Consider the following 15,324-nt stretch of genomic DNA (forward strand, 5'->3'; position numbering starts at 1 on the left):
CTGGAAGTGCTTCTCAGGGATAGAAGGAAATGTTCTTACTTTTGGGTTCCTGATCTAGATTTTTTTTTTTTTTGAGGCAGGGTCTTTCTCAGTAGTTCAAGCTGGCCTTGAACTCACTATGGAACCCAGGCTGGCCTCAAACTCATGATGACTCTCCTGCCTCAGCCTCCTGAGTGCTGGGATTACAGATGTGCACCACGACGGTGGCCACAGCGACTTCAGTGTCTGCACCACCCCTCCTGGCCCGTGCTGAGACAGGGGACCCAAGGAATGGAGCCTGGAACAAGGTGGCAAAAGGATAAACCCCTGGGCTGAGCACTTAGCTGCTGCCCAAATATGCAGTATGGGGAGTAGAAATGATTTTGGTGGCGGGTTGAAGCATATTTTATTGCCAACCTCTGCCATGTCTCCCTTGTTAAAAATGTCCATGTCAAGGGCTGGGGATGTAGCTCAGTGGTGCCACACCTGCCTGTGAAGTGCAATGGGGGGGGGGGGTCAATGTCTGGGGATTTGGTACAGCCTGAGAAAAGGGGTCTCCCAGCTATGGAACAGCCAGGAGGGGCATTCCCAGCAAGGGCTGTGGCTTGGTCAGAAACCCCCAGACCCGGAAACAGACCTGACTTGCCATGGGTTTGTCTTCTCCGCCATGTTCAGGTAAATGATCAGTTTTTTACGCATGAGTTAAGCAAAACTTTGACAGCTCCTCCCAGGGCTTTCAAGGACAATGCTGTCTGTGTCTGCAGATGGCGGCCCTGGGCTCCGGCATTTCCAGACCCAGAGGGAGGGATGAGACTCCTGACCTGAGAGTTGCTGGGTGTTGGGTTTATAAAACGAAGCCGCTGGCTGAGGAGATGGACCCACTCCCTCTTGAAACAATGACCCGAGCCCCACGGAATCACTCCGCACCTTCATGTGCCAGGGTATTCCCTCACCTGGGGAGGCCCCTTCTCCTCAGTTTCTCCCCCAGGGACCTGTCCTGGTTTCTTCACAGGTCTGCGCATCACAAACAAAGGACCACTACCTTTTCCCAGAGACAACAGTGGGGGGAAACTGTCACCCTTCAGAGGTGGTCCCCTGGCTGTCAGCCAGTCATGGGAGCATGCAAAAAGATCCGCAACAGAAACACAGGCCCACAGCCCTGGGGGTCAATAAGCTGCACCACTGTAAAGATTTATCTATTTTGACTGATCAATAGCTCCTAGCAGGCATTTGCAGAAGAATGCTAAGATGGTGAGAGGCACTTCCAACAGCTTTCCATCTACATACACCTATTCTTTAAGAGCAATTCTCCATGCCACCCACAAGAGGGACTCCATTCAAACAGCCAGAAATGGAACTGGCCCCATCACCAGCCAACCATGAATGCAGAGGTGGTTGCTAAGATACAGGATAAGAAGTCAGGAGATGCAATTGCATGGAAGTCGGGAGTTAAAAGGCAAAGTCTCCAAGAAGCCCAAAATATTAAGACCTTTAAGCAAGATTTAAGGAATATTAGTGGTGTGCTAAAATCACAGGAGAATTACACAAGGATTATAAAAAATAATCATTTTAATATTACACATCACAATTCATCCTATGACAAATTTAACAGATAGGATAATTTTAATATAAGAAAATTGCTCATCTTCTGCTTTAGTGCCTGACAGTGTGGGATATAACAACACATGCAAAGCAAGTTTGTGTTTATTTTCTCTTTAAAAATCTAATTAATTCAAATGGCTTCAATTTCCTATTCTGGTTCGTGAGTCACTATCCTTTCCACTAAATGTTTAGGGTTATGGAAATGTAATTACGTGTGAACAGGACTGAACAGTAATGACTAATGCCCTTGTTTTGTTTTAAATGGGTTCATGTAGATGTCACGCCATGCTAGGGGCCACGGCCACTTCGCTGGCAGAGTCAAGATGTCAGCTGCGAGCACGTGGCCTTCAAGGTGACCTTAAACATAATTTCCAAGGCCCATCATTGAACTGGAGCCTTTGATTAGTCCTTGGCTGATCTCTGATCATTTGCAGAATTTTCAGAGCAATTAAGACACCATAGAGAGAGAAAACGACCAGAAACTCAGCTTGACTTAGCCCTGCTTGCCGTATAAAAACAGATTTGCTCTTTTCTCGATTCCTATTGGGAAGTAACTTGTGATAGGAGTCATCTTCTCATATGCTGTTAAATCATGAATACTTTAGGGCCAGGGATTTAGCTCAATGGTGCTGCCACCTCCCTCACAAGTGCAAGGTCTTGAGTTTGATACCCAGTACAAAAAAAAAAAAAAAATCAAGAATATTTTAAAGCTGAAGCTAGATGCTGTATTAGTTTCCTGGAGATGCTGTTACAAATTAACATAGGCTCGCTGGCTTGAAGAGAAAGGTCTTCTCTCCCAGTCCCAGAGGCTGGAAGATCTGCTGAGATCGAGGTGTCTGCGGGGCTGGTTCCTTCTGAGGCTTCCCCTGGCCCTGTAGACTCCCTGTGTCCTCACATGGCCCCCTGGGCATGACTGTGTCCTCTCCTCTTCTTATAAGTGCATCAGTCAGAGGGGGTTAGGGCCCACCCAGTGACCTTACTTTAATTCAATCATCCCTTTACAGGGCCCATTTTCAAATACAGTCACATTGGAGGGGCTGGGTGTGATGGCTCCAACATATGGATATTGGGGGACATAATTCAGCCCATCACACCTGTCACTCAGGAGATGAGCAAAGCATCTTAGGCCTCAGGCACAGCCATGTCCTGAGGCTCCCATCCACCTGCTCAGAGAAAGCCCAGCCAACATTAAGGATCCCCAAGAAGGAAGAGGAAAGGAATCAGGGGGACCCCAACAAGCCTGGCCAAGCCCTGTGTCCTCAGAACCCCATGCTCTCCATGGAAGAGGAGGTGTGAGATTTGGACATGCTCAGCTGCCTACACTCTTGCCTCACTGGAAACCCAAATCGGTCTTGCAACTCAAAGCCAAGCAGTGGCTTCCTCATCCTTCCAGTTACCTGAGTGATATTAGGTCAGAAGAGCCATGGGGCTGTGTGAGCCAGGAAGAAAGTACAAATGCATTTACTGGACGTTCTGAACAGCCACTGTCACCCCACATCCCGCAGTAGCCACATGTCAGGAGGGCTGTGGGTCTCAGGCTTTCTGGGCCAGTGGGGAGCTCAGAACTGAAGGAGGGGGAGGTGTTGATTAGTCCAGGGAGTGAGGACAAGGGAATCTGGTGTGCAAGTGGCTCAGGAAATACTGCTCTGAAGGCTTCACCAGGGCCCAGTTCTCAGCTCTGTCGTGTCAGGCCTCAGGGCTCCTGCCACTGTCAGCCAGCATTCCCATTGCAGGAACAAAGTGCCTAACACCCACAACTTACAGGAAAGAGTGGTTTATCTGGCTCACGGTTTCAGAGGTTTAGTCTGAAACATGCTCAGCTGGCTCCAAGCCGGGAACATCGTGGCAGGAGGACATGGCAGAGGGAAGTTCATGGGGGCCAGGAAGAGAGCAGAGGGACAGCGCCAGAGAGGAAGGGGCCAGGGAGCAGACATAGACCCCACCGGACCTGCTCAGACACACCCAAAAGTCCTTTACTCATCCCCTAGGCAGCTCCCAAGCTAGTCAAGTTGTACTTAAACTCAACAGTCACACTGTCTCGGGAAGAAACAACAGGCACCCAGGACAAACCTTCAGGCTTTCTGTTTGAATGTCACACTCAGAACGGCTGAACCCCAACTTGTAGACAATGCCCCCTCAGGCCCAGGAAGGGCAGGCTTCCTCCCTGTATCAGGCAAGGTGGTGACCTCGGGCTATCCCAAGCAAAGGCACCGGTTTAGACTGTCGCCTGACTCTTCCCACCCACCTGGCACCTCTGCACTGACCTTAGCGGGGACCACAGGACAGCTGCATCATCCATGGACATGCAGCTCAGATGGACGCTCTCAGGGACGTCCCGGGGGGCAGTGGAGGGAAACATACACCCGCAGTGTCCTTCCTCTCAGCCAGGTCCTACTTGCTGCTTGGCATGGGAGGGGCTCCCTAGCTGACATCCTCTAGTCCTAGAGGAGCGCTCCAGCAGTGTAGTCCCACGGGCAGACAGAGGAAATCCTGCTGGATGGAGCTCAGTGTGTTTTTATAGCTCCTGCAGTGGTTGGGAAACCCAATGTCAAACTGAAGGCCTGGGAGCAGCTACTCTCTGTCCCCATCCTGCTGTTTCAGACAAAAATCCTGTCATTTTTGAGAGCTGCTGGTTACCTCAGGTATTCAAGAATGCAGCCACAGGATCCACCAATGGCTCCCAATCTAGGTCTCTGGTCTAACTCTCTCTCCAGAGCTCAGAATTGAGATGTGCACACCAAGCAACGGAAAGCTAGCAGCGCTAGAGCGCCCCCTAGCCGGAGGCGTCAGGAGGAGCTCCTGGAAAAGGGGGTCTCTAGATTGGGACTCAGGAGAGAAGGAGCCAGAATGGGGAAAGAGGATGGAAAGTAGGTGGGGACGCAAACCAAGACAATCTAGATGAAAAATCAATAGGGCTCGATGATGAATTAGTGTGGCAGTGGAGGAGGAGTGTGACGGGAATTCAAAAGTATTCAGATGTACTTTTTTAACCGTTAACTATTTTTGGAATCGGTAATACATATACACGATTCGATATTCAAAGACCAAAAAAAAAAAATGAAAACTCAGTATCCTCCCCATGTCTGTCCCCCCGAATGGGCCTCTGCACCTATCAAACCAGAGAGGCCACCTCCATCCCTGGAGAACCCCTGCACCGTCAACTCACATGAGAAACTGAGGCAAGAGACCAGGACACGGTAAAGCTGGGTGGGGAAACAGGCATAGCCTGTTGCTGTAATTACAAAATCCCAGGACACATGCACAGAACCGTTCTCAAACCCCCGTGCGGACTTCTCGCGAGAACTCAAGCAGGTTTTTGATAGGATGGCGCAGATCTGAAGCCAGGAGGAGAAGGAAATAGAAACAGGACAGTTGACCTTGAGCTTGGGCCCACTGTGCCCCTCCACAATGGCCTGCTTTCATCCTGTCGAGTGAACTTATGTTATTTTCCTACTTCTACTTGACCCAAACTTGCTCTGCGAGTCTCTTTTTCTACCTGTAATAAATGTAAAACCTTGTTAGCATTTGTGCTTATCTTGACCAATTCTTTGCTAGGGAAAGAAAGAACCTAAAAATCACCTCTAGGAGGCAACTCCAGCACCCCTAAACCCAGTAACAAAACCACCCCATCGGCACACAGGAATGACCACATTGTATTCAAACGGTGTCCTACTCCTGAACAATTAGCGTGCTCTGAAGCTTTTGCTGTAGTAAATATCATTATAGATGTAAATGTGCAAGAAAATCAATGAGATTCATTTCTTCAAGTCCAAAGTATGGGCATACCCAGCTTGGGTTGACAAAAGTTGTTAAACCTCCATCCACAAAGCTTGCTCCAATGTACACCCTCTGGTGGTTAGGCTGGAGTATCAGCTAGCTGGTTTTGGGATCCACCCCAGGAATGGATGGAGCACATGTGTGGGTGTGTCAGGGTGGGTTGTGGAGATGCGGCTTTGGGGCCTGTGTCTGGGTCTGGTCACTCACCCCTTCCACTATGCCACTCTCTGTGCTCTGCTTCCTGGCCACCATGAACTAAGCAGCTTTGCTCCACATCACCCTTCTGCCATGATGTTCCTGCCTTGGAGCCAGCTGACCATGGATTGAGTCCCCTGAAACCATGAGCCAAATTAAATCTTTCCTCCTTTAAATTGTGAGTGTAGGATATTGTTGTCTGAACAACAAGAAATCTGACTAATACACACCACCAAAGCAACTTATGAAAGTTCTTCTTTCCTCACATCCTCCCCATGTAGTGTTCCATCCACTCTCAGATTTCTGAGGGAAGAGTTGTGGCGTTGTCATTAGCTTAAATTATATATATTTTATTTTTATGAGGTTATTTTTTCATATGGATAGAAATTATTTCCACACCAAAAAAAAACTATGCACACAGTATGCTCAGTGTTTGGCTGAGTAGAAAAGACAAAAATAGAATAATTCCTGTTTCTTCCTTAGTCAACTTGGTGGATGAATCTCACTCACTGAATACAGGAGGAGAAAAAGAATTGTTACAGATATGAAAGGTGAAAAGGAAGAGGAAGATTTAACAATCCAGGCAAGAGACTGTGGTGATTGAAACTATTCCAGGGGCAGAGCAGACAAAGAGATGAAGGGTTAGAGTTGTAGGAAGGATTGGTTTTGAGAACTGAGTAGGTTTGGATGTGGACGAGGAAGAATTATACATGTATCTTGGGTTCTGGGTTAGTGAGTTAAGGGAAAGGTTGGAGCATTCCCTGAGAAGAGTGACACAATAGGAAATACAGGGATTGAAGAGATTGGAATTATGCCATGGATCAATAAACAGGGACAGATCTGTAATTACTTTTTTGCCTGGGGCTGAAGATTTAGCTCAGTGGCAGCACACCTGCCTCACAAGCACAAGGTCCTGAGTTCGATCCCCAGTACCAAAAAAAAAAAAAAAACTTTTTTGTCTGGGAAAAGAAAAAGAATTTTAAAAAGAGAGAAGGAGGCAGGGAGAAAATGAGGAAAAAAGGAAGGAAGGGAAAGAAAAGAAAAATTTCAGAAGACAATACTTTTCAAAATATCAGACAAGGAAGGGCGACCGTCCCTGAGAGCCAGATAGCAAAAGGACCCCCACACTATCCCCAGCTCACCATCTCAGAGGATATCCAGCCTGTAGCTCAAGGAGGGAGTGTTGCAGAGGAGGAGCTGAGAGGCTCAGGGCTCAAGTTTTCAGGACATATTACAAGATAGGATGCAAACTACACAGACAGCGCCAAAGATCTGGAGAGGGTTCTCCTCAGGTCTTCAGGTAAGAACAGTCAGTGTAGGCATGAAGAAATTGCCCGAGGCCAAGGAAAGAAACGTCTCAAAGAAAGGATTCAAGAGAACAGCAACCAGGTGCCTCCCAATATGGCCCTTCCAATATGGAACCCCTTCCAGTATGGCCCATCTGCTGTATTGGAGACCCTCATAGTTCACCGTTCTTCAAGCAAAATACCCATAAAGGTCTGATTCAGTGTGGGAAAAGGCTTATCCTTAGACTACTATTCTTGTCCAGTCCTAGTTTAAAAGCAGGACTTACAAGTTTCAAACAGTTTCTTTAAAGATAACTGCATCCAAGAACAAGACTCAAAACACTTAGATGAATATAAAAACACCCACCACCAACAGAAGAAATTCACAATATCTGACATTTGATCAAAAAATACTGGGCATGCCAAGAATCAGCATAATACAATTCACAATGAAAAGTAAAATCAGTTCACGAAAAGTATCCCAGAACTGCCATAGATATTATAATAAGCAGACAAGGATATAAATATAGATACATAGTGACTATAATCCTGTTCAAAAAGCTAGAAAAATGATTCAGCATAATAAAGTATGAACACTGGGGTATTGAAAAGACTCACAGTAAACTTTTAGAGATGAAAACTATAATATCTGATGTGAAAAAATATGCTGGATGAAATTAACAATAGCTTACATATTTAAGTAGAAAAGGGAAATTAATTTGAAGATGTAACAATAGAAATTATTCCAAATGAAGCACCAAAAAAAATTCAAAAAATGAACAAAGCACCATGAGCCACAACTTCAAGTGGCCCCAAAATGCATGGCATTGGAGTCTCCAGATGAACAAGAGTGGAAGGACAGATAGAAAAAATGTTTGAAAAAAACAATGGCCAAATATTTTCCAAATTTAATGAAATCTGTAAGCTCACAAATCCAAGAAATGCAGCAAATGCCAAAGGAACATGGAGAAGAATGCACACAGGCACATTATAAGCAAAATATTCACAACTAGAAAAATCCTAAAAGTACCAGAGGGAAATGATATAAGACACAAAGAAAGACAGTCCAGATGACAGCAAAACATGAAGTCATAAAACAGACATTGAAGCTGTATCTTTAAAGTACCTGCTCAAAAAGGTAGCTTGGGTGTCCGGGCCCAATTCAAACACCTTCCAGAATCAAGGGAAAGCAATTCTGAGTAGCAAGGAGCACCGCAAATCTACTCCTCAGAAAAGTGCACTAACTGGTGGTCTAATTTTTCAATGTCCTCTGAATGTTAGGCTGTTTTGAAAATTCCCCCATCTAATTAGGTGGTCTTCCTCAAGACTGCCTTTAATCTCAGTCTCCCACAAAGTCTCAAGACTTGGGGAAAATGCAGAAAATGTTTCTGCCAGAATGTAATACACCTGTCCTCTTGTCCAGCTGCCTGTGGCATCTTTGTTCCCAACTAAAACTTCCTGAGCCTGATCTTTACTGTCTGCATTCCTACCAGCATTTTGGTCTTCTAACCTCTAACTAGAATCCCTCATCAGGTTCTGCTTATAACATTCTAGGGCTTCTCTAGCTTGCATCTCCAAACCTTTCCAAATTTCTCCCACAAACCAGTTCAAAGACTACTAAACCACATGGTCAGGTATAGCCTCAGCAATGACTCCACTTCTCTGGTACCAGTTTTCTGTATCAGCTTTCTCATCACTGAAACACAATAACCAACATCCACAGCTTAAGGGAAGAGAAGTTTTATTTGTTCATAGTTTCAGTTCAAGATCAGTTGGCTTCAAGGAACAGACATCGTGGCAAAAAGGGTATGGCAGAACAAAGTTGCATAGTTCATAATGGCCAGGAAAGCAGAGGAACAGTGAGGGGACCAGGCATAGATCCCAAGACCATACTTCCATGATCCACCCAGACACACCTAGAAAGTGCACTCTACCAATCCCTGGAACATATCCTGAAGCCAATCAAGTTGAAACTCCAACCTAACTGCCACAGGGGTAGACATGCCCATGTTCCTCCTGCTATCTCTTTTGGAGGAGGACCTCGAGCTATGGCCTAGACCTGTATGGATGCTTGTTCCCATGAGTAAACTGCCATTCTCCCTAGACAGGGAGTGTCTGGGAGAGTTCTGAGTTCAGAACTACCCATGCAGACCACTCAGACACCAGGTATGACACAGCAGCATCAGGTAGCCTCAGGTTGGCCCAAAGTTACCTAGAATAAATGTTTTGGAGTCCCAGTCAGTGAGGACTGGAGATACTGGACTGATCCACATGGTCTAGATACCAGATTCTCACCTGCAAGAGTCAGGGGCCAGGGATGTAGCTCAGCAGCACGATGCCTGGTGAGTTCGAGGTCCTGAGTTTGATCCCCAGTTCTAAAAGAAAAAGACAATCAGTCAGGATCCATCCTGCCTGGCTGTGCTTCCGGGCACTTCCTGGAAGAGCTTGGTCTGGCTCTGCTCAATAACAAGCACCACCATTTACATGGACCAGACACTGGTGTCTTTCCACAATGTCAGAATTTATTTAATAACAATAAATTCACGAGTTACCTCCATTGCATTGACTTTAATTCACCAAGTACTCTTGGGCTTTTTTGGATTTTGTTTTGCTTTGTTTTTTGAGACAGGGTCTCACTGTGCAGTTCAAGTTAGCCTTGAACTCACTGTGTGTCCCAGGCTGGCCTTGAACTCATGACAATCCTCCTGCCTCAGCCTCTTGAGGGCTGGGATTACAGGTCTGCGCCACCACACCCAGCTGACCAAGTATCTTAGTTTTGCTTGGTAATCATGACCATGGCAATCGTAAGTTTTTATTCTATTCTATTCTTAATTAGTAATATCTATAATACTCAAATCTCACTTCACACAGTGATATACAGGTTACAGAGAAGCTACGAAAGGGTTAGGCTGCCACAGGATTTAAAGAAGCACTGCAAAAAGCAAAGGCAGAGAGCTGATACAAATTCCGGGGTCACCACAGGTGACAAACAGGGAGTCTGGGCCAGGGCGAACCAAGAGGTCCAACGCTGTCAAGGTGTAGACCATAAGGCTCAGGCAAGAAAAGCCACACCAAGCTGAAGCCTGGGGACAGCTGGGACCATCACTGATGTGGCAGTTTTCCTGGGCAAGGCTCTGAGGAGTGACCAGGTAGCAGTCGATGCTGCTGCCAAGCACACCCTTGGGCTGCCACTTTTTTCTAGGTCTTACATAAGGGGGTCCCGTCTGGCGTGTCTGATGAGCCCACTTGCCTTGTTTCCCTGGCGTGGTTTGATGTCCGGTGCCCGTGTGCCCCTCATTTAACTCGACGCGTGCACAGGTAGGACTTCTCATTAGCAGAAGAAGCTATCTATGCTTGGTCCCTTTGTGCTGTGCGCAATAAGCTCTGCTTGTCCAACATCTGGACTCACTCCACCTGGGCACCTGATCTCAGCATGGAGTACAGTACTCAGGGAAGCCAAGTACCTCGGGCTCTGCTTAGCCTGAAAGCTGCTGCTGCACACTGCAGGGAGTCCCGGGGCTGGGCAGGGCCAAGGTCCGTGAAAAATGGCACACGTGTTCCCTGTGGGCATGCGTGCTGCGAGCCAAGGTCTGTGCAGAGTTTACTACACAGTGGATGAAGCCATGATGACTTTCAAAACCCTCCGGAAGGGCCAGGGATTTAGCTCAGTGCTTCTGGCGCCTGCCTCGAAAACACAAGGTCCCGAGTTCAATCCCTGGTACCAAAAATAAAAATTAAAAAACCCTTCCGGAAACCCGAGCGAGGTCCATCCCTGTCAGAGGGAGTGAAACACCAAGCCAGCCGCCGCCCCAGGCCTGGGGGGGGGGGGGGGGCTAAGCTCCCCTGGGTCTACAGGTTCACAGCCCCTTCCAGGTACTGTTTGTGTCTCGAGTCCTCTTCCTCTCGGGTCCTCCCACCCCCGGAGAGCTGTGGCTCGTCTCCTGGGGATGGATTTGGGGACGGAAAGAATCAAATTTCTCCTTTGTGTTAGAAAGATAGGCAGTATGACCAAAAACTATGGTGTCACACTTTGGAGTCCAGGCTGGCCTTGAACTCACTATGTAGCCCAGGTTGACCTTGAACTCATGGTGATCCTCCTACCTCAGCCTCTTGAGTGCTGGGATAACAGGTGTACCCCACCATGCCCGGATGATTTTTTTTTATTTATTACAGTAAAAGACATATTGCCATGAATCCCCCTCAAAATACTCTCTTGTTTGAACACATCTTTCCTCGGTGTCTTTAGTTGAATGTCATGGCTGCTTTGATGTCCTGAGTTGATTCAAAATGTTTCCCTTTCATCCTCATTCTGACTTTGGGGAAGAGCCTGAAGTTGCAGGGGCCAGATCCAATGGATAAGGTGGATGAGGACGCACTGTAATGTTTTAATGAGCCTGCCTTTCCATTGGATGGCACTCAGCAGCAGCATTCACTGTATTTTTTTATTATACCTTCTGGAGACACGAGAGAAGACTTCAGAAACTGGCAAGAATGATGGGATAAATGTGTTCAAAGCAAGGGGGATTCATGGCAATGTGTCTTTTACTGTAACACTACATTTTTTTCTAAATTTAAACATTCCTCATATATTTTGATCACCCCTTGTAGCTACCTGATTGTTTTCCCATGTCTATTAATGGGTTTAGAATTTTTAAGTAAATTACTTAAAAAGAGGAAGGGGTAGGAGCAGAAGGAGACCTCTACACTGCCTTCTGAAAGTCGCTTTCCTGTGTGCCTCAGGCACTCTGAAGACCCACACGCCAGGCATGTGCTTGGCCAGTTCAGAGATGATCGGACCCAGGCCCCGCCATGTTCCTCAAAGGCAGCTTATGGCAGAGCTCCCTGCCCAGCTGCAGCCTGGAGACCCTGGGGATGACCAGCCTGGCAGGACTGCAGGGAGGAGGAAGAGAATAGAGAGAGGAGGCCTGCAGGGCCTGGAGGACAGGAAGCACCAGGCAGGAGGAGGAACCGGAGCTGCGGCACAGGGCTGGAAGACACAGGTGTCAACATCTCACTGGCTGCTATAGTTCAGATCTAAATGTCCCCCAGAGTCTCCTGTGTTCAGCGGAGGGGCTTTTGGAAGGTGATTGAATCGGGTTTACAGTACCACTGGGGCTCTCGGCCCTCCTGGGTCCCCTCCTGAGGCCACACATCCCCTCTTCAGTCTAGTGGAGGCAGACACTGTGACTCCAAGTCCTCTGTGGGTCCAGGGAACCAGTGGGGCTGTGGCTGTGTCCAGGCAGCTACCACAGGGACAGGCAACCTGACGGAGACACCATCCACCTCCCGTGCTCCCCTGTCTCTCGTTTGCTCAGAGTTTTCAGCAGGAGTGGCTGATGGACTCGTTGTCCCCATCTCCATGAGCTCGCTCCTTGTGTCCCTGAACCCTGATTTACATGGTAGCATTTTGAATGTAAAACCACAAGGCCTTTGGGCTTCAAACCCTCTTGGTGACACTATCTTATCTTTCCTATCTGCTGCTGGATTCAATTTGTTAATATTTTCTTCAAGACTATCTATGTTTAAAAGGAATATTGGTTTATAATTTTGTTTTCTTGTAATTGCCTTGTAGGTTTTTGTATCAGAGTTATGGCGATCCCATAAAGTGAGTTGGGAAGCATTTCTTCACCTCCTTTTGTGTTAGTTTAAGATTAGTTTATTGTTTCCTTAAATGTTTGATGAAATTTACCAATAAAGCCCTGTGCAATGAACATAATCTTTATGTACTACAAATATGTACTAATAAAAATTTAAAATACAGCACTATGGTTCCAAAGCTTTCTTTCTTGGAAGGTTTTCTTATAAAGAATTCAATTTCTGGCATGTGGCTTGGGCCTAGCGTGCATCAGGCACCTGGGAGCCCCAGTCGTTGGGCTCCAGCCCCTGGCTCCTGGCTGTTTGCAAGGCAAGATGTTAAGGTGCACCCTGGAAAGCCAGGACGCTCAAATCAGACAACTGCAAGATGCTGTGACAAATGTAGAGAAGCATTTTGGGGAGCTGTGCCAAATCTTTGCTGCTTATGTGCAGAAAACTGCCAGACTGTGAGACAAAGCAGACCTCCTGGTGAATGAAATTAACATGTATGCCTCTACAGAGACCCCAAATTTAGAGCAAGGCCTGAAAAATTTCGCTGATGAGTTTGCCAAACTTCAGGATTATCAACAAGCAGAGGTTGAAAGACTTGAAGCCAAAGTGGTTGAACTTTTGAAAGCTTATGGAGCAATTGTAAAACTGAAACAGGATGATCTCAAAGCAGCACTAACAGCAAGGAATAGAGAAGCTAAGCGGTTAACTCAGTTAGAAAGAACCCGGCAACGAAACCCATCTGATTGACATGTAATTTCACAGGCAAAAGCCGAATTACACATAGCTTCAACAAATGTTACCCAAACAACTCGTCATCTGGAGGAAATTATTGACAACTTTGAAAAGCAGAAAATAAAGGATATCAAGAATATATTTTCAGAATTTATCACAATCGAAATGTTATTTCATGGCAAAGCTTTACAGGTCTACACTGCTGCCTACCAAAATATACAAAAGATTGATGAGGATGAAGATTTAGAGGTCTTTCAAAATTCTCTGTATCCACTAGATTATCCATCTCATTTAGATATTGTAAAAGCAAATTCAAAGTCACCTCTTCGGAGATCACTGTCAGCTAAGGGTGTATCTGGAACAGGACAGGTATCTACCTGTCGATTAAGAAAGGATCAACATGCAGAAGATGATGAAGATGAAGAGGTAGACTTCAGAGAAGAAGAAAATTAATTTTAAGTTAATTTCCGCACGTCCATTTTCATCTTAAATGACTTGAAAACTTTATACTCACTTGATAAGGAAAACCTCAAAACAAAATCTTCCCATAAATGCAAAAATAAACAAATTTATGCTGACAAAAAAAAAAAAGAATTCAATTTCTTTAGTAGCTACAGGGGTATTCTGATCAATTATTACTTCTCAAGTCCACTTTGATAAACTATTTTTCATGGAATTCAACCACTGCATCTAAGTTATTAAATTTGTTGGCACAAATTTATTCCTAACATTTCTACATTATCCTTTTATTGTCTATAGAATCTATTGTGATGACTTTCTTTTTATTTTAATTGACAAACATAATATATATTATTTATAATATATAACATGATGTTTTGAACTATGTATACATTGTGGGCTAACTAAATCAGGCTAATTAATAGATCCACTACCTCACAGGCATAAATACTAAGCAACATTTATTCATGATGAGAGAAATTAATCCACTTTCTTTTTTTTTTGATACCAGGAATCGAACTTGGTAAATCCACCTTCTTAATAATTTCAAATATATTGCTGTTAACTATCATCACCAAATCATATAATATGTCTTTTGAACTTATCCTTCCTGTCTAGCTGAAATTTTATATTTCTTGATCAATATCTCCCCAATGCCACTCGCCATCCCAGCCGCTGTAACCACTATTTTGCTTTCTTTTTCTACAAGTTTGACTATTTTAGATTCCACATCCAGGTGAGTGGTCCAGTATTTGTCTTTCCGCTCCTGGATAATTTTACTTAGTATAATATCCTCCAGGTTTATCCATGTTGTTGCAAATGGCATGAGTTCCTTCCTTTTAATGGTTGAATAGTATTCCACTGTGGATCTCTCCTGGACATACTGATTTCATTCCCTTGGATACAGACTCATTATTGAGATTGCTCTATCTTACGGTAGTTCTATTTTTAGTTTTTTAAAGAACCTTGACACTGTTTCCCATACTAGCATCACTAATTTACATTCCTACAAAGAGTGTAGAAGACATTCCCTTTCTTCCTATCCTCACCAACACTTGTTATCATTTGTCTTTCTAATTGTAGCCATTCTAACAGGTGTGAAGTGATATGATATTTTCATTTCTCTGACAGTTTAGTGATATTGGGATTTTTTTTTCATATACCTCTTGGCCATTTGTATGTCTTTTTTGAGAAATGTTATTCAGGTTCTTTGCCCATTTTTCAATTATTTGTTCTCTTATTATTGAATTGTTTGAATTCTTTATATATTGTATATTCTCTTTCTTGGCATCAACAATTTTAGGGTTGTTTGCCTTTTTCACCACACTGTTTTAGTCAATTTTATTCATCTTTTCTGTGAACCAATTTTTTATTTTGTTGATTCTTCTATTGCTCATCTGCTACCCATATTATTGATTTCCACTCTTTACAATTTAATTTCATCTACTTATTTCACATTTACTTTGCTTCTCTCAGTTTGTTAAGATGGAATCAGATCATTATGTTTTTATTTCTTTTCTAATATAAGCACTCAATGTTATAAATTTCCACCAAAGGCTGCTCTGACACACCTCACATATTCCAGTATGTTGCGGTTTTACTTTCATTAAAGTTGAGACTACAAATCAGCCTATGTTTTCTTTGACCTGTGGATTTTTTAAAGAATTTTTCTCAATCTCCAAACATTTTGGAGATTTTCTAGACAGGT

General features: G+C 44.8%; 2 pseudogenes across 1 annotated transcript in view; one reads left to right on the forward strand and one right to left on the reverse strand.

The window, feature by feature from the left end:
• The window catches only part of LOC147822610 (rho-related GTP-binding protein RhoG-like), a 45,521-nt pseudogene that overhangs the window by 17,966 nt on the left and 12,231 nt on the right, over positions 1-15,324 (reverse strand). The window contains exon 3 of the transcript XR_015445438.1: positions 9,135-9,214. The product of XR_015445438.1 is annotated as a rho-related GTP-binding protein RhoG-like (transcript). The remainder of the gene's footprint in view (positions 1-9,134; positions 9,215-15,324) is intronic.
• Positions 12,750-13,628, forward strand: LOC101712105 (CBY1-interacting BAR domain-containing protein 1 pseudogene; annotated as a pseudogene).

Source organism: Heterocephalus glaber, unplaced genomic scaffold (genome assembly GCF_053883595.1).
Source record: "Heterocephalus glaber isolate CG9 unplaced genomic scaffold, H.glaber_assembly_v1.0 deba00001610, whole genome shotgun sequence".
Lineage (NCBI taxonomy): Eukaryota > Metazoa > Chordata > Mammalia > Rodentia > Bathyergidae > Heterocephalus > Heterocephalus glaber.